Consider the following 23,794-nt stretch of genomic DNA (forward strand, 5'->3'; position numbering starts at 1 on the left):
AACTACCTCTTAAAACGCGCCACAGGGCGTGTTTGCACACGTCACCTCAGACCTGTCCCCTCACTTCCCCACTGTGTAAACACGCCCTGTGGCTGTTTTAAGTTGGGAGATTAAGTCCCCTTGAATCCTGAGGGTCCCTAGGGTCCAACTAGACCACTAGGTACCTCCAGTAAGCGCCACAGAGCTGCGTTGCAGAGAGATGTAAAAAGGGGCACGGCCTAGACCACCTCTCTGCAACGCAGCACAGTGGCGCTTACTGGAAGCACCTGGTGGGCTAGTTGGCCCCCAGGGTCCCTCAGGATTGAAAGGGAATTATTTCCCCAACTTAAAACGCGCCACAGGGCGTGTTTGCACACGTCACCTCAGGCCCCGTCCCCTCCCTTCACCTCTGTGTAAACGCGCCCTCTGGCCGTTCTAAGTTGAGAGATTAAGTCCCCTTGAATCCTAAGGGTCCCTAGGGTCAAACTAGCCCACTAGGTACCTCCAGTAAGCGCCACAGAGCTGCGTTGCATAGAGGTGTAAAAAGGGGCACGGCCTAGACCACCTCTCTGCAACACAGCACAGTGGCGCTTACTGGAAGCACCTGGTGGGCTAGTTGGCCCCCAGGGTCCCTCAGGATTGAAAGGGAATTATTTCCCCAACTTAAAACGCGCCACAGGGCGTGTTTGCACACGTCACCTCAGGCCCCGTCCCCTCCCTTCACCACTGTGTAAACGCGCCCTGTGGCCGTTCTATGTTGAGAGATTAAGTCCCCTTGAATCCTAAGGGTCCCTAGGGTCAAACTAGCCCACTAGGTACCTCCAGTAAGCGCCACAGAGCTGCGTTGCATAGAGGTGTAAAAAGGGGCGTGGTCTCAGAACACCTGTCTGCAACGCAGCTCCCTGGCGCATACTGGAGATACCTCTTGGGCTAGTTGGACCTCAGGAACCCTCAGTATTGAAGGGGAATTAATTCCCCAACTTACAACTGGCCAGGGGGCGCGTTTGCAGAGTGCTGCAAGGAGGGGGCGTGGCCTCCGGCGCGATGCCGGTCTTTTATTTATTTTATTTTTTAAGAAGGAGGTCTGTGTGGCCCCCCTTCTTTTTCTAATTTACTGGCCCTGGGGACCCCATCCCCCAGGGTCTGCACCCTAATTTGTTTTGTTGAAAAAAATTAATTTGGCCTTCCCAAGGTCTTAATCGGCCCCGGGTACCCCAACCCCCAGGTCATGGCCTTTTTTTTCAAAATTCTTTAGGAGGGGTTGGGTGGCCCCCCTCCTCAGACCACTTATGGCCCCGGGGACCCCATCCCCCGGGGCTGGCCTTTGTTTTTTATTATTTAAAAAATATATATATTTATAGAAACACCTAGGACATGCTGGACAAACCGTATGTACCTATCACCATGACGATTTGCGTGATATTCATTAAAAGGCGACTATGCATAGAATGAATCCATGTGGAATGTATTTACACCACTAGTGAAGCTCTGACGTGTCGGACGACCCACCATGCCTAATCCCGGCGTCCCCGCCAGTGGGTACTCTCAAAGTAGACACCCTTGTCGTTTATTTATACAAACATGGAAAGCTATTGACGGGCACATTTAATAAACACGCACAGCAAGCCATTCAAAGGGGATTCGACCAAAATTTGAACAAACTATGCAAGAAACCCCCTCACGGTTAATAAAATACACATCCACCACCGGATGTGTAATACTTTTTATTTTACTCTCTGGAAAGGAGATGAATCTTACTTGAGAGTCACAGCGTGCTCCGGGCTGAGCCCAATGCTGTGTTACACCCACCAGTGCCCGCCGAGTGCCTCACACCTCTGTGTTGTATTCCACCAGCTAGTGCGTATGGTATGACACTCTCTAGCCCATGTGCACTGTAACACCACCCCGTGAATATGTCATGCCACACTTGCCTTCGCACGGGTTATTTTGCCCCATCTAACGTGCCTTCCTCGATGCCTATGTTATAACGCGCAGCGCTATGCCATACATATTACAATCTGGGATCCATATCGTTGTCACAGTGCATATGCAACGTTACACTCCCCAGCACATATTTTATATTACAACTTTAGAGACTAGTTAGGTTACACAACACTGCCCTGTGCATATTACACTCCAACGCGCATATTGCATAGCACACGCTAGTGCCTGTGCTATCTCACGCTCTCCAATGAATCTGTCATTGCGCACAATGTATTGCATATTATATTTCAAGCCCCGGTTCATCTTATATCACACTTTTTGGTGCATAGTTTATACCATATACTATATCTAGTTTTCATTTTCAATCGTGCTCTCAGGACTATGTTCTATATAACACTGCGTCCACCTACCCTTTTCACAGGCATTACATTTTGCGATGGGGGTGGAGGGTCAGGGGGTGTTTCTGCCAAGTGAGCCCGGAGTCACAGTCACAAACGTCCTCTTCTTCCTGAATAAAAGTGAGATTATGCTGCATACTTGTTCATATTTTAAGTAGTTCGCACAGACACACATTTTAAAAACAATAAAGTTCCTAATACCCACCTTCTCTGAACAGTTAGCTTGCTGCCCCATCCACCTCCTCCCTATCCTCTGTTGTCTGAATCCATGGACTAGCCTCCTCCCTCCTGCCATGCATGGTCTGATGTGCTGCCACTGCCCTCCATTTAGCATGATGTACCAGTCCACTCCACCTGCCCTCCATTGCCCAATTCTATGGCCCATCATTGACCTCCTGCTTAGCGTCTGTGCTTAGCTTGCCGCCCCTATTCTCCTTTCCCCTGCCCTCCGATGTCTTTGTGCATGCCCCTGCTCCATCCTTTTTGCCCACCATGTACCATGGACCTGCCACTCCTATCTACTCTGAGTGTTCTGTTGAGCTGCCACTCCCCTCCCACCTGCCTAGCATTGTCAGATGACTGTAACTTGTCCCTGGCACCTCCAACCTGCCTGTCCACATGCCATGCCCCTATCCCCTTCCTCCTGTCCTCCAAGGTCCATTTTACTGCCACACCCTTGTGCCCTCCCTGGTCTGTTGTGCTGCAATTGCTCCTCCTGCCTGCCCCGCACGGTCTGTTGAGAAGCCCCTTCCCCTGAACTCTCTTGTCTGTGCCAGGTCCTGACCCTCCCTTCTATCCTCCATGGTCCTTTGTGCATGCCCCTGCACCCTCCTTCCTGCCCATCATAGCCATTGTGCTGCCACTAACCCTCCTGCTTGCCATGCATGGTCTTCTGTGCTGCCATGGCCCCTCCCACCTTCCCTGTGTGGTCAGCTAGCTGCCCCTGACCCCCTCCCACCTTCCCTCCATGGTCTGTGTGTATGCCATCATAGTCTCATTGTTGCTCTCCATGGTGTGTCTTGTTTCTAGTGCCCATCCTGCCTGACCTCCATGGTCATCTTGCTGCTCCTGCCCTGTCCCCTTGCCCCCAGCCCTCTGTTTCCATGTGCAGACCTCTATTCCCTCCCTCCTGGCTTGTCTGTTCCATTGTAATGCCCCTGATCCGTCCCGCCGCCATTTATGGTCTGTTATGCTGCAGCTTTCTCTCCTGTCTATCCATTATGGTCAGCTAGCTACCATTGCCTCTTTCCCCTCTGTTCTCTGTTGTCCATGTGCATGGTCCTGTCCCCTCCCTATTGCTTTCTATGGATTGTTGTGCTGCACTCCCGTCCCGCATGCACTGTGTGGTGTATTGTGCTGCTGCAAACCCTGATGCCTGCCCTGTAGGGTCAGTTTGGTGCACCTCTCCATGTCCCTCCTGTCCTCTGTTATCCGAGTCCATGTCCCTACCCCAACTCCTCCTGCCTACCATGATCCAATGTACCATACTTGCGAACATTTTGAACTTGGTAAGAGGGAGATTTTGAAAAAAACTGGGGTATTGATTTTCCCCTTTGAGTTACATTGAAAAAGAGGAGATTGTAGACAGGAGACAGATCAAATAAAGCCCATTTGAGCTTAAAAACATTGGACGTTTCCTGGCTGAAACGGGTCTGTTGGCATGTATGGTTGTACTACCACTGCCTCTTCCTTCTGCCCACAATGGTCTATTATATTGCCACAGCCTCACTTGCCAGTCCTGTATTGTTGGTTTGTTTCCCCTGCCCCCCTTTCCACTGCCCTCCATAGTCTGTTGTGCTGCCACTGCCCTTCCGGCCTGCCCAGTGTGGTAAAATTGTTGCCTCTGCACTCTTCTACCTGCCTTCAATTTTCAGAGTCCGTGCCCCTGGCCTCTGCCTCTCAACAGTATCCCAATGAACAACTAGATTGCTATCATTCTATATTTATTACAAAAGTGTGGAACGCCTGACGTCATCTTGATGTAATCAAAACTGTAACACTTAGAGTATTTCCTTTAGAAATTACATATATGAGAGGGTCTTATTTGCATCAAAATTATGGTTAGTGCTCTAAAAAACTAAAATGAGGACATATTTTCTGAGTTTTCAAATAGCGACAAAGAACTTTTAAATTATTTGTAATCTTTATGTTTTTTTATCCAGTTGACCACTTGATTAAATGTTGCACCTAGGGGAGAGGATGTGGTGTTACTTCCAGAGCTGCAGACTTTGCAACTGGGGAACCAGGTTGGAGTTTCTGCTTCAGCTCAACATTCTGTGATTCTGGTCAAATCACTTGATCTCCCCATGTCTACAACCAAAATCAATTTGATCTTGTGTGATGTAACCAGTGCTCATGTAAAGCACTCCAATACCTGACAAGTCTGCACTATATAAAACTGCAAATACACAAAAAATAAGTGTTTTGCACACTTCTGTCATTGGGCTACATGTGGGCTACATCTGGGTGATATTTGTGCTGCATTTGGGCTCTCTTGTCTCTGGTGGCCATCTTGGGAGATTTATTTGTTATGAAGTTTGAAGTGTTACCAGTTTATTCCAATCAAGATGGCTTCAGGGGCGCCATACTTTTGTCATAAGTAAGACAGTAAGCGCTCTAGTTGTTCATAAGAACACTCTGGGACATTCTGTCATCGGGCTATACTTGGGCTACATCTGGGTGATATTTGGGCTACATTTGGGCTCTTTTGTCTCTGGTGGCCATTTTGGGAGACTTATTTGTTATGATGTTTCCTAATTTCCTCATTTACTACAGTCTCCTCAGTAGGAAAAACTTTCAGTTTTTTACTTTGATTCCATTAAGAAGGCATTCAGATGTGTCACACATTTGCCAAAAATTCAGAATGTTAGCACACTAGTTGCTTATTAGATCACTGTAGTAAAGCTACTGCTCACCAGGGAAGTCTGCTGCTGGTATTGAAAGTGCATGTTTCAGTCTGCATGTCAGAATTTTTTAATGAAATAGAAGAGGATTTGAGAAGTCAATCAAAATGTGCCCTAATTTTTCTTTCTGCAGCACTAATCATACTTTCTATGGCAAAATGAACTCCCTCATTTTGTTCCTTTTTAAATTAAAAGTTTTAAGAGTTACCACTTTATTCCAACCAAGATGGCTTCAGTTGTGCCATACGTTTGTCATAAGTAGGACTGTTAGCGCTCTAGTTGTTCTTTAGAACACTCTGGGAAGCTGCAGTAGAACACAAAGGAATCAACTGACAGTCTCTGCCCTTGTTGGATGTACATGTTTTATTGAGAATGTCAGACTTCATTCTCACGTGACTGAGAAAGATACTGTGAATTTACAGAAAATATGCTCTCAGTTTAGCTTATAGATCACCTTCCACACCTCTGTGGGAAAAGCATGAGAAAATAGTTTTCTCTCAAACATGATTCATGATATCACAGCAGAAGGCTTTTTCACATGGTAAAATCACCTTAGAACACACCACAATACCTGAAATGAGTATGGTACCATCAACAAATGATTTATAATGTTACTAAAGTCTTAAAACCTTCTATTAACTGCAATGCTTTTTAATGAGGTGCTAACTATAACATGTGTGAAACCTATGGTTTTTTAAGTGAATATATATATATATATATATTTATATATATATAAAACACAAACAATTGGTCTCAACACGGTGCTATACATATATATATTCACTGAAAAAAACATAGGTTTCACACACGTTATAGTTAGGAATTAGCATTTAAAAAACCTTGCAAATTCACTTAAAAAACCATAGGTTTCACACATGTTATAGTTAGCTGGGCATTTTCCTCATGAAAAACCAATGAAATTCCCCTGTTATAGTTAGTGCAGGCAACTATAACTCACGCGACCGTAATCCGCTGCTGATGACGTCAGATATTACATCGCTGTATTTACACATTTATATACCCATGTCTTCTTCCTTTTTTTTTTAGCTATACATATATTTGTTTATTTTTTTTCAGAAAGACACATATGTCATCAGTGATGTAATATCTGACGTCATCAGCAGCGGATTACGGTCGCGTGAGTTATAGTTGCCTGCACTAACTATAACGGGGGAATTTCATTGTTTTTTCATGAGGAAAATGCCCAGCTAACTATAACATGTGTGAAACCTATGGTTTTTTAAGTGAATTTGCAAGGTTTTTTAAATGCTAATTCCTAACTATAACGTGTGTGAAACCTATGGTTTTTTCAGTGAATTTGTACGTTTTTTTAAATGCTAAGTTACTTTACGCCGTTCGTGCCGTGCGCGCACGGTGCGCTTTGCGCACCGCGTGCCCACTTCACGCAGTTCGTTCCGTGCGCGCACGGTGAGCACGCGGTGTGCTTTGTGCACCTCGCGCCCACTTTACGCAGTTAGTGCCGTGCACGCACGGTGCACTTTGCGCACCGTGCACGCACGGTGGGCACGCAGTGCGCTACGCGCACCGCGCGCCCACGTTACGCTTAATGGGCCATGTACGCACGGTGCACTTCACGCACCATCCGCACAAGGAGGACACATGATACGCTTTGTTGTTAAGGGTTTTGGTATAAACTGTTAATCGTTTAATATGCCATGCAAACACTCTGCGCTGCGCGCAGCGTGTGCACACGGGGTGATTGACATTGCTATTTTATTTTAAAGCTTTTATAAGGTGCGCGCACGCTGCGCGAACCTCTGGGAATTTTTTTCATTTGTATAGAGCGCGCACGCTTCGCGCACTCTGCGATTTACCGAAAAAAATTAAATTTTTTTAATTGCCCTTGGGGGACCTCCTGGGACCCCTTGACCCCTGCTAGGGGGTCAGGAAATGTCCAGCGTGCCCCCTTTACATGTTTTTCTCCTTTGTGTTTCACCCCCCTCTCAGTGCGAGAGACAAAATGGCGCCCGACACTTCCTGGTTTCGACCGATTCGAATGTTTACTAAGATGTAACAACCAATCAGAAGTGCGCTCGCGGACGGCCGAGTGCGCGCACCCTGCGCGCACGCTGCACGCGTATAGATATATATATTGATTTAAATGCTATTTTCTCAGAAAATACTGAACAGATTTACACCAAACCTGCAAAACGCACCAAACGGACCTTATGGCTACCTCTCTGCCAAATTTCACGTAATTCTGTTCAGCCGTTCGGGCTGTAGCTGCGACTAAAGTCCCTATGGAAAAATCCATGGGGAAAATGTGTTTTGGGACCCCCCCTTTTTCTCGGCCCCCGCTTGACGAATCACCCCGAGACTTTCAGGGTAGGAGCGGAGCGGAGCGCCCCATTAGTTTTGAAAATTTCGCGAAGATTCGTCAATCGGCGCCAAAGTTATTCAAAATAGAATTTTGAGATTTCCTATGGAAACTCGGTCCTAACTATAACTATCTACTGGCGACCGCCAGTAGATAATATATATATATATTCACTGAAAAAAACATTGGTTTCAGGGGCATTATAGTTAGTTGGACATTTCACTTGTACAAAACCATAGAAATTCCCCCGTTATAGTTAGTTCAGCTAACTACAACTCGCGCGCCCTCAATGCACAGCTGATGACGTCACTGATGACATCTCAAATGACATCCCTGATGACATCACTGATGACACCATCCTTGTGATAGAGTGGCAGACCTCCTCTCACCCTAATATAACCTTTGATACACACTCTCAAAAATACAAACTAACATTTTCAAAACAATGGACACACCAATACCAGTTACAACACACCTAGTCAGTAATTCCAAGATCCACACACACACATCCACTCATTCACCAACAGTCCCTATACAGACACTCATACATGTACTGACTCATCATATGTACTCATACACCTATACATCCTGTTACACACCGCCACTCATCCATTGAGTTACTCACACACATAGTCACACATGCAAACAAAATATCAAACATCCATTTACGTGCATATACAGTTATACACACACTACCACACTTACTTCTACAGAAACGTACACATACTTAATCTCTTAAACAATCACATATAGAAACACCTACTTATTTGTACAGGAACTCTTCCAATCTCTCACTCTCACATATACTCACTTATATATACAAATACTCACATATACTAGTTTAACACATATGTAGTTACTCATAAAGACACTATTGAGACAGTCATTCACTCACTAACACACCCATACACATACTCATCCACCTATACAGTCCTACACACATGCTGTCTTCAAAACATACAAACAGTGAGTCACTCATCTATGCACTAAGTAATACCCCCCACCGAACCATACAGACACTCAGACACTCATACTGATACTCAAATAACCAACTAATAACCCATATAGACACTCCACTCATGTAGCTACTCACCAACCCATGCAGCCACTTATACACAAAGTGAGAGACTGATACAGATATTTACATATTTAAACATTACTCACTATCCCATGTATTCACTAAGATACACTTAATCAGTCAGTTATACACTCAATTTAAAAAAAAAAATCATCCATTTAGACACTTATATACCCATTTATTCTTCCATCGACCTTGAGATATACATATATAAAACATATTTAATTTTCAAAAAAACACACATTCACTGGATGATGTAATCCGTGATGTCATTTGAGATGTCATGAGTGATGTCACTGACCATGTCATGAGTGATGTAATATGTGACGTCATCAGCAGTGCATTGCGGGTGCACGAGTTATAGTTAGCTGAACTAACTATAACGAGGGAATTTCTATGGTTTTGTACGAGTGAAATGTCCAACTAACTATAACACCCCTGAAACCTATGGTTTTTTCAGTGAATTTTTAAGGTTTTTTAAATGCTAATTTCTAACTATAACATGCCTGAAACCTATGTTTTTTCAGTAAATATATATATATTTATTATACTATGTATACACGTGAAAATGTCTTGGTCCACCTGTTTGCCTCGGTGGCACAGAAAAAATGGGTGGAACTGACATCAGCACGCCGACGAGGCCCTCTTATGGCTCCGGTGAAGTCATACAGTGTCGCGAGCGGAGCCATGCTATTATGACATCCTTTTCGACATGGGAGAGCTAGGAAAGAATTTCTGTGGAATGCTGGTGCAGGGGATATTCACCTAAGTGTTCAGGCATGTCCTTTGGGAGCAACTGTTTATGTTGCCACTCCAGAAACCGAAACCAGTGATCCAAGGGCAGAGGCCCTGCAGATGGCACATGAGGTTGAGTGCCCAGTCGTGTGCACCGGCTGGGCAGCCAAGTGATAAGCACCACAACCCACAAAAAAGGTAACGAGGGCACTGAATAACACAGGATCTTCTCTTTGTATCTGGCAGGAACAACAAAGTTAAAATGCCCTAGTACCAAAATGTAGAATTAGTGCTACAACGGTCTTCAAGAGGACCTGCAATGCCGTTTCTGCCTTCCGTACCCTGGAGGCAGGACATGGGTCACGCGGTACGGTCATACTGCGGTGGGACGCACACTCATTGACCTCTCATGACACTGCTCCACACTTCAGGGAGGATGCTTTCCATTAGCTGTGTTTTCTGATGACGTGTTGTGCTGGCCCCGTACAACAACAGAACTCCTTTAGATCCAAACAGACTCTTCCACTTTCTCACCGGAAGTGAAACCAGGCCACATGGACACTTTCACAATACAACAGCTGGGAATGCACTTTTCGGTAAAAAGACCACGTTCCTTCCTCCTAATTAATAAAATAAACATCTCACTGAAGAAGAGGGGCCAGCTCCGATCGGTAAACAGCTGTTACAATGACTTTTTTACTTCAAGATACCATTACAACACATGCATTACCACGCTTGCGTTGTACATCGCGAAGTCATTACTACACATTTTTTTAGAACGCATGGTCATTTACCGCGCATGCCTTTACAACAACTTTTGTTGTAAAGGTATGTATGGTAAATGACCATGCGTTCTAAAAAACATGTAGATGATCCACATTGTTGTAAGGAAACAGAGTCTGTTCCGTTTCCTCACAACGGTGTGCACCGCCCCTCAGAGACAACGCGAAGCAGGAACCACGAGGAGAGAGGAACCACGAGGAGTGAGAGGTAAGGGGGATTCAGCATGGGGTATTTTTTCCTAGGGTTTAGGGTAGTGCAGTGGTGTTTGGGTAGTGTAGGGGGTCATGCTGGGGTAGTGTTTTAGGGTTTAGGGTAGTGCAGTAGTGTAGGCGTTCGTGCTGGGGGTAGTGTTTTAGGGTTTAGGGTAGTGCAGTGGTGTATCGGTAGTGTAGGGGGTCGTGCTGGGGTAGTGTTTTAGGGTTTAGGGAAGTGCAGTGGTGTTTGTGTAGTGTAGGGGGGTCGTGCTGGGAGTAGTGTTTTATGGTTTAGCGTATTGCAGTGGTGTTTGTGTAGTGTAGGGGGTTGTGCTGGGGGTAGTGTTTTAGGGTTTATGGTAGTGCAATGGTGTTTGGGTAGTGTAGGGGGTAGTGCTGGGGTAGTGTTTTAGGGTTAAGGGTAGTGCAGTGGTGTTTGTGCAGTTTAGGGGTAATGCTAGGGGTAGTGTTTTAGGGTTTAGGGTAGTGCAGTGGTGTTTGTGTAGCATAGGGGGTAGTGTTTTCGGGTTTAGGGTAGTGCAGTGGTGTTTGTGTACTGTAGGGGGTCATGCTGGGTTCTAGTGTTTTAGGGTTTAGGGTAGTGCAGTGGTGTTTGTGTAGTGTAGGGGGTCGTGTTTTAGGGTTTAGGGTCGTGCAGTGGTGTTTGGGTAGTGAAGGGGTCTTGCTGGGGGTAGTGTTTTAGGGTTGAGGGTAGTGCATTTGTGTTTAGGTAGTGAAGGGGGTCGTGCTGGGGTAGTGTTTTAGGGTTTAGGGTAGTGCAGTGGTGTTTGTGAAGTGTAGGGGGTCATGCTGGGGGTAGATTTAGTGTTTAGGGTAGTGCAGTGGTGTTTGTGTAGTGTAGGGGGTCGTGCTGGGGTAGTGTTTTAGGGTTTAAGGCAGTGCAGTGGTGTTTGTCTAGTGAAGGGGGTCGTGCTGGGGGTAGTGTTTTAGGGGTTAGGGTAGTGCAGTGGTGTTTGTATTGTGTAGGGGGCTGTGCTGGGGTAGATATAGGGTTTAGGGTAGTGCAATAGTGTTTGGGTAGTGTAGGGAGTCGTGCTGGTGGTAGTGTTTTAGGGTTTAGGGTAGTGCAGGTATGTTTGGGTAGTGTAGGGTGTCATGCTGGGGGCAGTGTTTTAGGGTTTAGGGTAGTGCAGTGGTGTTTGGGTAGTGGAGAGTGTAGTGTTTTAGGGTTTAGGGTAGTGCGCCCAACCAGTCACAATATCCGTGGACAAAGGGGATGCCAGGGACGCCTGAGTCCTTATCCTCATCGGTGGAGAAATCATCCTCCAATACACCCTCTCCCTCTAAGGGAAACCCGCCGTCTGGGTCTACACTAGTGGTGACAGCGTCACAATTTTCTCCGGACTCCTCCTCCTCCCGGCAGGGTGCATGTTTTAGCATTCGCGCACTCTTGAGGAAGGTCTCCGTAAGTTTATCAAATCCTTCCAAGTGCCCGCATTATGCTTAACGGCCCTTTTATTCCCCATCTGGGAGCTACTGGGACCCGCCATCACCAGATCTGGATCACTGAACACCCCAGGGATGCTTTTTGCCAGCTTATCAACCTGATCCCTAAGAGGAGCCAGCACCCTAGAAATAGCCAGAGAGAGAGCTTGGTCCACTGCTGGAGGGAGAAGTTGGGGGGCCATTCCTCCTCCACTTCCTGGTAGGAGGAGTAAAAATGGTCTTCTGGAGAAGACATGATAGCAGAGGGTGTGAGCACAGAACAAATGCCCTTAAAATCCTTAAGGCAGCCCCCTCGCCGGTGCACCAACGGCTGGGCTTTCCCCGAAGCTGTTATAAGAATAGACTGAGGCACAATACCAATTAACTAACGTGGCCGTGTGGGGAAATCACTGCGTAGCGGTGTCAAAATTAGGCGAGGGTTGGTCGGGAATCAAGCGGACACTAAATGAGTGACTGGATTCCCAAACACGCGTAAAGACCAGCGGGAGCGCTCGATGGAGCTGCCTCGCTCGGACCAGATGCGCCTGACAGGATATCACAGCGGGAGAAACTGTGAGGGGGAGAACACTCTCAGGCAAGAGCCTGCTGCGCAGGGAATATGAAACAATACCAAGGCAATAATGCTAATTACGTGCACAAGAAACCGCTATACAAATAGCAACAACGTCAGATTAAGCCAAGAATCTAAGGAATGCACTTAACTGACGAGCAATGAAGAAAGAGGAAGCGGAAGCGATGTCACAATATTATATACGATGGCCTGTGATATGATTGGACTATAGTTGTCTTGCAGACTACACCCCTAATGGTTCATGGGTTGTGTAGTCTTTTGTTTAATGATGGTTGTGTTACGTTTTCTTTGAACTGCTATGCAAATAAAGTGAGGAAAGATATGCATAATCCTCGTATCTGTCCTGCCATAGAATTCATTAAACTTTATTCGATCTCATTTAGAAACATAGATCATAAAAGTGTACATAAAAACAGTAAATTCTCTTTCCTAATACAATACAGTGAGAATTAATTAAAACCAGTAGGTAAAAACGGGTGTTACAAAGCCCGGTTCAAAGCAACTTCAGGTTAACAGAATCGTAAAGTTAAATGTTTCGCAAGATCAGTCTCATGTACTTCGTGCAAAATATGCAATAAGGGGTCCAAGTAAGATGTAACGCTCCAATACCTGACCAGTCTGCACTATATAAAACTGCAGAAAAAAACAAAATAAAAAGTGTTTTGCACACTTCTGTCATTGGGCTATAAGTGGGCTACATCTGGGTGATACTTGTGCCACATTTGGGCTCTTTTTTCTCTGGCGGTCATCTTGGGAGACTTATTTGTTATGAAGTTTCCTAATTTCCTCATTTACTGCAGTCTCCTCAGTAGGAAATGCTTTCAGTTTTTTACTTTGATTCCATCAAGAAGGCATTCAGATGAGTCACACATTTGCCATAAATTCAGAATTTTAGCACTCTAGTTGTTCATTAGATCACTGTAGTAAAGCTACTGCTCACCAGGGAGTCAACTGGAAGTCTACTGCTGGTATTTAAAGTGATTGTTTCAGTCTGCATGTCAGAATTTGCTAATGAAATAGAAGAGGATTTGAGATCTCACTTAAAACATGCCCTAAACTTTCTTTCTGCAGCACTAACCATAATTTCTATGGCAAAATGAACCCCCTCATTTTTTTCCTTTTTAAATTAAATGTTTTAAGTGTTACCAGTCTATTCCAACCAAGATGGCTTCAGGTGTGCCATACTTTTGTCATAAGTAAGACTGTTAGCTCTCTAGTTGTTCTTTAGAACACTCTGGGAAGCTGCAGTAGAACACAAAGGCATCAACTGACAGACTGCTCCTGTTGGATGTACATGATTTATTGAGAATGACAGACTTCATTCTCACATGACTGAGAAAGATAATGTGAATTTACAGAAAATATGCTCTCATTTTAGCTTCAGTTTTCTCTCAAACATGATTCATGATATACCAGCAGAAGGTTTTTCACAGGGTAAAATCACCTTAGAACACACCACAATTCCTGAAATTAGTATGGTACCATCAACAAATTAATTCTAATGTAACTAAAGTCTGTTATCGCCCTTTGTACTTCTCCTTTTGGTAACCCTCAAAATCTTCGATTCACTACAGTGCATTTCAATGGGGTACTATCATGTATATTGGTCCCAAGATGGCTGCCAGCAATTCCAGGACGAAGTGCTGACAGCCAATCAGATCTCACAATGAGATGTGTCGTTAGGCTCCGCCCAGATATTGAAACTTTTTCTTTTTCTAATTTCTCATGAACTACTGAACGGATTTATAACATTTAGCAAAAAGGGATCTTTCTGAACCAAGGGTTACCTTTTCGCTAAATTTGGTGTAATTCCGTTCAGCAGTTCGGGCTGTAGCCGTGTCTAAAGTTTCCTATGGGAATTACCTTGGAGAAAACACTTTTTGGGACCCCACTTTTTTCTCGGCCCCGCTTACCGAATCTCCCCGAAACTTTTAAGATAGGAGCTGACCGGAGCGCCCCATGAGTTTTGAAAATTTCGCAAAGATTTGTCAACCGACGCCAAAGTTATTGGGAAAAGAATGTTACGATTTTCCTATGGATAATAGGTCCTAACTATAACTACCTACTGGCGACCGCCAGTAGGTAATATATATATATATATAGGGTTTGAACCTATCTTTTAAAATTTTTACCAAGTGTATGCCTTTACCATGCATGACTTTACCACAGAAATGTAAGTATTATACCGGTATGTTTGAGCCCTTTATGTATACATAGAAAGGGTTTATACTTACTTGTAAAATACTTACATTTTCGTGGTAAAGGCATGCATGGTAAATGCATTTGCATGGTATAAATTTCTGTTGTAAAGGTAATATGTGGTAACGGCAATCGCTTTGTAACGACTGCTTTGTAATGGCATGCGTTATAACGGAATGCGTGGTTCCGTCATACATTCAAAATGAATGCGAGGATGCATTTAGCACCAAATACAACAGAACATGAATAGAGAATGAAAGCAGCTGCTCACGCTCGCCAAAATGGATGCAAGGATACGTTTTGCGCTAAGAAATATCACTAAATGCAACAGAACATGAATAGCGAGCTCAAGAAGCCACTCACGCTCGCTAAAGGTGCTCCTGGGGTAAGATTTTATCCCAACTCATTACCGGCATTTTGCGCTATTTTCTTGGTGCAAAATGCACAATTACTTCCAAAATGGATGAAAGGATGTATTTTTTGGCTAATAAACAGCAATAAATACAGCAAAACACGAATAGCGAGCAACCTCTCACACTTTCTACATATGGTCTGGCGGTAGGATTTTCCCCCCTAAATTACTCTTAATTATGCAAGGATAAGTAATTGTGTAACTATAGGTAATTCTGCATCAAAAAATAACGTAGAATACCTAAATTCCTCCGATGACTCTGGTGTAATTGAAATTTCACCAAGGTCTGGTGATGATTTAATGGAATGAAATAGTGACAATTATAAGTAACACAGTAGGTAACTTAAAGACATGTACACCACAACACCTCATTGTAGGCTTATAGTTGAGACCAAAGAAGGGTAACCCAGGATACATGTTTGTGGCGCTCTCCCTCATCCTAGCTAACATGCCCTCTGACTGTAATGCACAATGGAGAGAACTGACTGCAGTAGGGAGTGAACAAGAAAGAGGGAGGAAATGATCAGGTTAGCCTGCCCAATGCCAAAACCGACTGTTCCTTGTAAGTCCCCAGGTTTCAATGTACCTATTGACTAATATAAGAAGACCATGTTTGGGTGGTCATCTAAAGGACTCTGACACATCAATCGCTTGAATTTATATGGCAAACCTGTGTCCTACACCTGCCTCATTTATGCTCAGCATTGCTTATTTGTTTATAAAAAAATGATAACAATAGTTTAAAACAAAATAGAATCTTGAACTGGTCCAGAAGCAAGCATCCTGGGACCGTCCATAATTTGTTCTTTTAGCTTTTGTCGCCCTAAGTGGGAAAGGTATCCCCATTCATGGGTTCTGTGCTCACTGTGCCACTGGATTCAAGCTAGCCTGGCTGATGATGGGTGAAATCCCAAAACCGGTCCCAGGATGCTTGTTTCTGGTCCAAGGAGGACCTGTCCTGGCAGTTTGGGCTGGACTGTTCCCATGAGGAGCATGGTCAAGACTGATTTGCATACCCAAACTGCAAACTGGGTCCAAACTGGGGTGGCATGGTGAACAAAAAAAACAATGGATTAAACTCAGATCTGTGACTGGGGTGAATGTTTGATTTGTTCAGCATTTCGTCCATCATTTGTTCTTTTTGCTTTTGTTGCCCTAAGTGGAAAGGGTATGCCCATCCGTGGGTCTCGTGCTCACTGTGCTACTGAATCCAAGCTAGCCTGGCTGATGAGGAGTGATGTCCCGAAACCAGTCCCAGTATGCTTGTTTCTGGTCCAGGGAGGACCTGGCTGGCAGTTGTGGCTGGACTGTTCTCATGGGGAGCAGGATGAAGACTGATTTGGATATGGCTGGGTCCAAACTGGGGTGGTGTGGTGACCAAAAAAACAATGGATTAAACCCAGATCTGTGACTTGGGGTCAATGGTTCATTTGTTCAGCATTCTGTCTATCATTTGGTTTTTTTGCATTCATCTTTGTGAGAAGCCATCACTAGTGGTCCCTTTGAGAAGCAGGCACTGTTAGGAACTGCAGGAAGCTGACACTTGAGTCGAGTGTTTAAAGAATGGGCTCCTTGACAATGTGGGAAGCTTGCACCAGCGAACGTTGAAGAGGAAGTACTGATGAACAATGTGAGAAGGTGCCATAATGAATATTGAGCTGGCAGTTGTGTGTACTTTAAAAAAATCCTGGCACTGGTGAGCCATGTTAGAAGCTGACTCAATTGATCCTTGTGAGATATCATCTCCAGTCACATTTGTGAGATGGTGGCACTAGTGGGCAGTGTGTAAACTGGCACGGATGAACCCTATCTGTGCAGTGTAAGAAGCTGTTACTTGTAATCAATGTGTGTAGCTGGTAGTTGAGGGCAGTGTGATAAACGGGCTAGTGAATATTATGAGTATCAACAATAGTAGGAAGTGTGAGAATCTAACACTGGAGATCTTTGTGAGAAGCTGGAACATGCGATCAGTGTAACAAACTGGCCCTAGTGATCACTATGAGAAGTTGCCGCTGATTATAAATGCAAGAAGCCACCAATGGGGATCATTATGCAAAGCAGACCCTAGAACATTATTGTGAGAATCTAGCACTGGTGATCTTTGTGAGAAGCCGCCAGTGGCGGTCACTCTGAGAATCTAGCACTTGTAGCGCTATCACAAACCTGCACTGGTGATCATTGTAAGAAGGCAGTACTGGATGGCAGTGTGAGATGCTGGCACTGTTGATTAAAGTGAGAAGATGTCACTTGTGATCAGTGTAAGAAGACAACACTGGTAGCTGTTATTGTGCAAAGGTGGCAGTAGATCATTGTGAACAACTGTCACTGGTGAGCAGTTCGAGGACCTGACAGTTCTTGGGAGTGCAATACCTTTGGTCACCTGTGGGGAATTTAACATACCGATGTACCAGATTCGCCTGCTTCAGCAGCACCAGCTCCACACCCGCAAAGTCCCCGAGCACTTAGGGGCAATTTTTTTCAGGACCTAGCACAATAAACTCACTCACTCATGCCTACTCCAGCTGCACCAGGGCTTTAGCATAAAACTGTATAACTTCTCAAAACAGGTCCACAAATTGTGAAAATCGCACTCGGAACATTTTCAGCAGTAATGTTTTCACTGAAATCATTCTTCAGCTTCACACGCACATTTTTTTCAAATCTCATACTGTGTGCTCGTTTCCAATATAGTAACTGTTTTAATGCAACATTTATCTAATAAGCGTGGCTTTTTCCAATCCCAACGTGTGTCTCAACCCGATAAGAACTCTGGGGCATATTTACGGGATTTGTGGCGCAGAGCAGCATAGCAAGTTACCTTGCTGCGCCTCCATGCCTCACAGGGAAAGGGTAGGAATGTGCCGTATTTATCCAATACGGTGCATTTCTTTCCCCCTGCGCTGGCACCGTTTTGACAGCCTAGTGCCAATGCAGGCACACTTGCACCATGGTGTAAGGTGCAAGGGCGCCTGTGTTGTAGTCAGGATTGTTAATGTGCAGGAAGGTATACCTTACTGCACAAAAACAATCCTTAGAGGTGTTTTCCTCTTTCAGAAGGAGGAAAAACAAGGAGAAATAAACATATTTCCTCTTGTTACGTCTCACCTGGGGAGGTGCATCTTTTTGGTGCATTCCCAGGTTTACCAGGTTTGGTAAATCTGGCAATGTCTTAAAAACTATGGGTTTTGCATGAAAACACCCACTACAATGCCCATGGAACACCTCCCTTGGGTAGAGTAATCAACGCATCGATTTGCGCTGTGTTGCATTACTCTATATATTTGAAGTCGTTCAAAGCCATGCAAAGTGGCTTTGTGTGGTTTCATAAATATGACTTAGAGGTTTGCGTTGTGTATGTACCACGTTGAGTGGTGCAGGCATGACACAAAGCCCTCAAAAATATGCCCCTCTATTCAGAAGAAAGGTGGACTGATAACATATATTTTTTTAACTCTTCCTACACTGCGGGTTATTGGGGGTGCTCACAATGCTCGCTCATTCGAAAACAATGCGAGTTTCATTCCTATGAGGTTCACGCCCAATGCGACTGACTTTGAAGCTGGAGAACCGGGGTGAAAGGCCATCCTGTGATTCTGGGCAAATCACTTAATCTCTCCATGCATACATGTGTCTGTAATGCAACTGGTGCTTGCATAGAGCGCTTTGATACCTTTGGGTCGCGTTCGCGCCATATAAAACTGCAAAAAAACAAAAAAAAATTGCACCAACAATTGTACTACTGACCAGTGCACACATATAACTTTATCCAACCAATCGATGCCAAGAAACGCTAGAACTACATCCAGAGAGTATTCTGTGCTTAAAATGAAAATATATATGTCCAGGTACACACTATCCTTGAGCATCAGCTTGCTTTTCAGAAGTGCCCGAAAACGCTCTCATTAAATCATTACCAGAATTAACCCCTGCTGAGATGTGCAGATACACTCCCTTTCAGATTGAAGAAGTGCAGTGTCCCGGTGCTGCTGCAAAATATAACGTTTGCATTTTTCCAACATCTTGGTCAGAGCAAATATTGACATTGCTCTGGCCTGTCTGGGGAATAGTTGCAAAATTAATTACCTGCTAACATAAAGTAACGCCAACAGAAGAAAATAACGTTTCCCTGATTCACCGTGGCCCTGTAGTATCTGCAAATAAAGTCATTTTCATAGATCCATGGTTTGTACAAATCAGTTTCTACACAAAAACGCTAGTTTGACTTTTTAATAAATTGGCATTATCAGGGCAAATATCCATACTGATCCATTGGCAGGTGAAATGCTCTTTTATGGAAAAGATTTCCAAGTGTAGATCAACCAAGAAAGTAAAAGAATCCTCCTCTAACCCAAACGTTGTCAACAGAATATGCTTGCAGACAGCCCTTGCTCGACCCCAGTGCACGCTGTCTCTCTAACAGCTGGCTCGACCGGGTCGTCAGAACCTCAGCTGGGGCCACGCGATTCTAGTGCGGGCCTGGGGCCGGCCCCCTCCACGGAGGAACCTCCTAAGACTTTATCTCCAAACGTAACTCCACCTCACACTGATATGACTGACTGTTTGAACATTTGCTATGCGGCCCCCGACACGTACCTGAGCCGTGGTTAGAGGGTCTCGCTGTGCTGCCCGGGTCCTGCACCTCACCCGGTGCGATGTGCTGCTGCCTTCCTTCCCTGTCAAACTCACGCTCAAGCTGGACGAGTTTACTTGGCTCTGTGAACGCTACTTTCTCAAGTTGGTCTGTCGGCTCCTCCCCGAATCTTTACTGGCCCCTCCCCCTGTACTTCACTCCGACTCCGGCTCTCTGGTCCCTCCACCCCCATCACTTGCACTTCCCTGCGCTTGCCTTTCTATCTCGCAACCGCTTCCAAAGCCTATCTTTGTGTCAGAGGGCAGCGCCATGAAAGGACCTAAACAGTCACGAGACACAAAGTTAGTAAGGCTCTTGCTTTTAGTCAAAGGCATTGCTGTCCGATTTGCTAACGTTCTGCTGGGTGCTGGCGTGGCACAAACGCTAGCCTTGATCAAGGGTTTGCAAGGGAACGCGAGAATAGTACTAGATTCCCTTGCATGGGGTAGGGTCAAATCCCAGCTAAAGTAGGAGGAACAGGGTGGAAGAAGGGCTAACACCCCGAGGATGCCACACAAAGTCAGATCAACTAAAGTCGCTCAAGGGAGCGCAATCTCGATATGCGTATTGTGTAGAGTCCAAGCCCCAGATTTATCATACTATCACGCAGTGCAACACTGCAAGCCATCTTGCTGTGGTGATCTGCGTGAAAGGGCAGGTATGTACTGTATTTAACATAATTCTTGTTTGTTCCTTGTGCTGGCGCACAATGTGCTACCTTGCACCAATGCAGACACCCTTGCGCCATAGTGCAAGGGTGCCACTTTGTAGAGAGGATTGTTTTTGTGCAGGAAGGGACACCTTCCTGCACAAAAACAATCTCAAAGGAATTTTCCTCAGCACACTTAGTAAGAGGAAATAATGAGAAATAAAGATATTTCTCCGCATTATGCCTCTCCTGGGGAGGCGTTGCATTTTGACGCATTCCCAGGTCTACAACTAATGGTAAATCTGTGAATTCGCCAAAATCCATGGGTGGATGCACGGGCACACCCACGCTCCACCCATGGAACGCCTCCCCGGGGCAGAATAACGCAAAGCAGCGGCTTGCGCTGCGCTGCCCTGCGTTACTCCGGATTTATAAGGCCATGCAGGGCCACGTAAGAGGGCCTTGTGTGCCTTGATAAATCTGACTTTAGTGTTGCGTCATCCTTGAGCCCCCTTGTGTGGTGCAAGGGCTACACAACACTATGATAAATCTGGCCCAGGTGTATATAATGAGCAAAACCGAAACTGTGTGATATTCTCACTTGTAATATGTGTAATTTCCATGAAAATTACACGTTATGTGACTGACCCTTGTGTAGTCATCTGCTTAGGAAGTTTTCTACATGAAGGTGGGCCTCAAGTATAAAATTCAACACAACTCGCTTACCTTTACTCTGTGGCGCAGTGCTAAGTTGTGTTCAGCATCTCACACATGCACAAATTTAGGCATGCATTGCGGATCAAATCATCGTCATGCAATGCATTGAAAATATAGCACTGCTATTTTTTACCTTTTCGGCAGCCAAATACTGCAGATTTTCCTGCAGTACTATATTGCATGCTCCTTAGCAAATCTGTTCCTTAGTGTTGTAATTGGCCACCTTAAGGCCCTGGTCTGCTAACAAACAGAACAGGCACAAGGACAGTATCATGAAATGCACACATTAGAGTGAACCAACTCTAAGACGCAAAAGCATAGCAACATTCAAAGCCATTTGGCATCGCCCAAAACCGCATCATATCTGTTAGACCTGGCATCTTTTGGCGTATTTCCCTGTTTTTTTGCTTTCTGACCTCCTTGTTTTGATGGTGTGCTGGGCTTCGTTTTGTTTGGTTTAGTGTCTCTGTGCAATTTTTCACTGCTATTCAGTGCTAAAGTGCTAGTGCTCCTGCTGTAAATTGCGTTTATGGATTGGTATTTCCATGATTGGCATATTTGATTTACTAATAAGTCCCTAGCAATGTGCACTGGTGTGCCCAGGGCCTGCAAATCAAATGCTACTTGTGGGCCTGCAGCACTGGTTGTGCCACCCACACAAGTAGCCTTTCAAGGTGTCTCAGACCTGCAAATGCAGTGTCTGTGAGCAATGCCTACTGCCATGTCGACCTGGCAAGTGCACCCACTTGCCAGGCCCAAACCTTCCCTTTTCTTACATGTAAGGCACCCCTCAGGTAGGCCCAAGGTAACCATCACGGGCAGGGTGCAGTGTATGTGAAAGGTAGGGCATGTATTGATGTGAGTTACATGTTGTGATGGGAAATACTGTGCAATTCGTTTTTCACTATAGCTAGGCTATCTGCCTCATAAGTTAACATGGGAGTCGCCTTGTAACACCGTACATGCATAATTTCCCATTGGGATAAGATAGAGAGCTGGAGTTTAGGCTTCCTTAACTCAGAATTTAAAGATACATCTTTTAGTAAAGATGATTTTTATATTGGTGTTTAAAAATACCACTTTTGGAAAATTACATTTTCTTGCTTAACCATCCTGTGTGCCTCTGCCATTTTTGTATTCCTGTCTGAGTTCAGTGCGACAGGAGCAAGGGATGTGCATTTACACTAGACAGACACAAGGGGGAGGGGGGTTGAGGTGTGTCCTGCCTTCCTAGCTGAATAGACCAGGCTGCATTTAGAGTAGTAAAAGGAGTTGCCACTTGCAAACGAATGGACTGTGGCTGCCTTTCAAAAAACTGTCTCCCCCTCCTGGAGTGAGCCAGGCCTGAGCCAGGCAGAACGGGTTTATGTATGCCAGAGGAACTTTGGTTGCGCCAACTTCAAATAAAAATGTGGTATAAATATTGGGGCCCTAACCCCAGGACTTCGGGATCAAGTAACCTGCCAAGAAGAAGAGCCAGAAATGCTGTGAGGAGGGACTACCACTTTGCTGTGTTGGCATATAGTGGCTGCTTCTGTCTTGGGCAGCGAAATGACTGGACTGAACGCTCTACAACTTCTTCTTCTGAGTATCTCTAAGGGCTTGAAGTAGAGCTTGCCCCCTGTTCAAAAAGTTTCAGGAACAGCATAGACTTTGCCTTCCTCTGGGTACCGCTTCTGGGACCGTGTGTTTCATTTGCCACAGAGGGAAACCACAATCCGATGCCTTCAGCAAGAGCGTTAGCAGTTCCGTGACCTGAGAGCACCACAGAGGGCTGTTCGCCACCGCCACCGAGCCACTGCTTGCACCGCGACCTGTGGGTATAGCACTCCGCACCACCTCACTTCACTCCGCCGCCCCCGGTCTCACCGCCAACGATGTTGCAAGCTCACATCGCCGACACTGCCTGCACCGTGGTTTGGGGGCAGCGCTCGTAAGTTACATGAAGCACAGCTCCGTCCGACACCACAGTCTCACCTCACCAACGACAGCCCCATTGATCCCAGATCATCAACAGACTGTGACGGACAGCACTGTGATGAGCACCGCCCCACCCCACGCAGCTCAGGTTCCACCGATGCACCTGGATGACCACCACCACCGAGCCACTGACTGCACCGTGACCTGAGGGTACCGTACGCCGCACCGCTCTGCTCACACTGCAGCCTCAACTTCCTCTGCAGCCAGCCTGCACCACTGCGGTCGACTAAAACAAAAAGTACTGTTTTAAGCCTTCCGACACCGCAGACGGGCTGCACCGCTGTAGTCGGCCAGAACCGAGGGGTTTGTTGGTTCACACAACCGTGGTAGCCATGGGTAAAGCTATCCATTCAAGGAATTATTTCTAAAGTCTGTTTTTGATTATTGATATTGTTGAATGACTGTATGTTTGATTTTTATCGTTTTGGTCCTGTTTTATACCGATAAATATTGGCTATTTTTCTAAACCTCATGTGGTGTCCTTTTGTAGTGTTTTCACTGTATTACCGTGAGTTATGTGCAAATTCTTCACACATTGCCTCTGAGATAAGCCTGACTGCTCGTGCCAAGCTACCAAGGGGGTGAGCAGAGGTTATTTTAGAAGTGGAACTCCCTTAGCCTGACTAGGAAGGAGGGTCCCTACTTCGACAAGGTGCAAACCATTGCCAACTAGAGACTCCCATTTCTAACAGTATCAAAATTCCTATCATGCATGCAAACTGTTCTAATTGGGTGACAACAATTCAAAGTGTTATTGTCACTCCTGCTAATGGAAATTTGTGATGGTCAGCCTGAGTAGTACAATGTAACACATTGG

General features: G+C 45.3%; 1 protein-coding gene across 1 annotated transcript in view; it reads right to left on the bottom strand.

The window, feature by feature from the left end:
• LOC146798458 (proton-coupled zinc antiporter SLC30A1-like) overlaps window positions 1-19,715 on the bottom strand; it is a 189,290-nt gene extending 169,575 nt beyond the window's left edge. Inside the window, exon 1 of the mRNA XM_085625733.1 lies at window positions 19,595-19,715. The gene's annotated coding sequence lies outside the window, so the exon portion shown is untranslated. The remainder of the gene's footprint in view (window positions 1-19,594) is intronic.
• Window positions 19,716-23,794: the final 4,079 nt, after the last annotated feature.

This window comes from Triturus cristatus, chromosome 9, assembly GCF_964204655.1.
Source record: "Triturus cristatus chromosome 9, aTriCri1.1, whole genome shotgun sequence".
Lineage (NCBI taxonomy): Eukaryota > Metazoa > Chordata > Amphibia > Caudata > Salamandridae > Triturus > Triturus cristatus.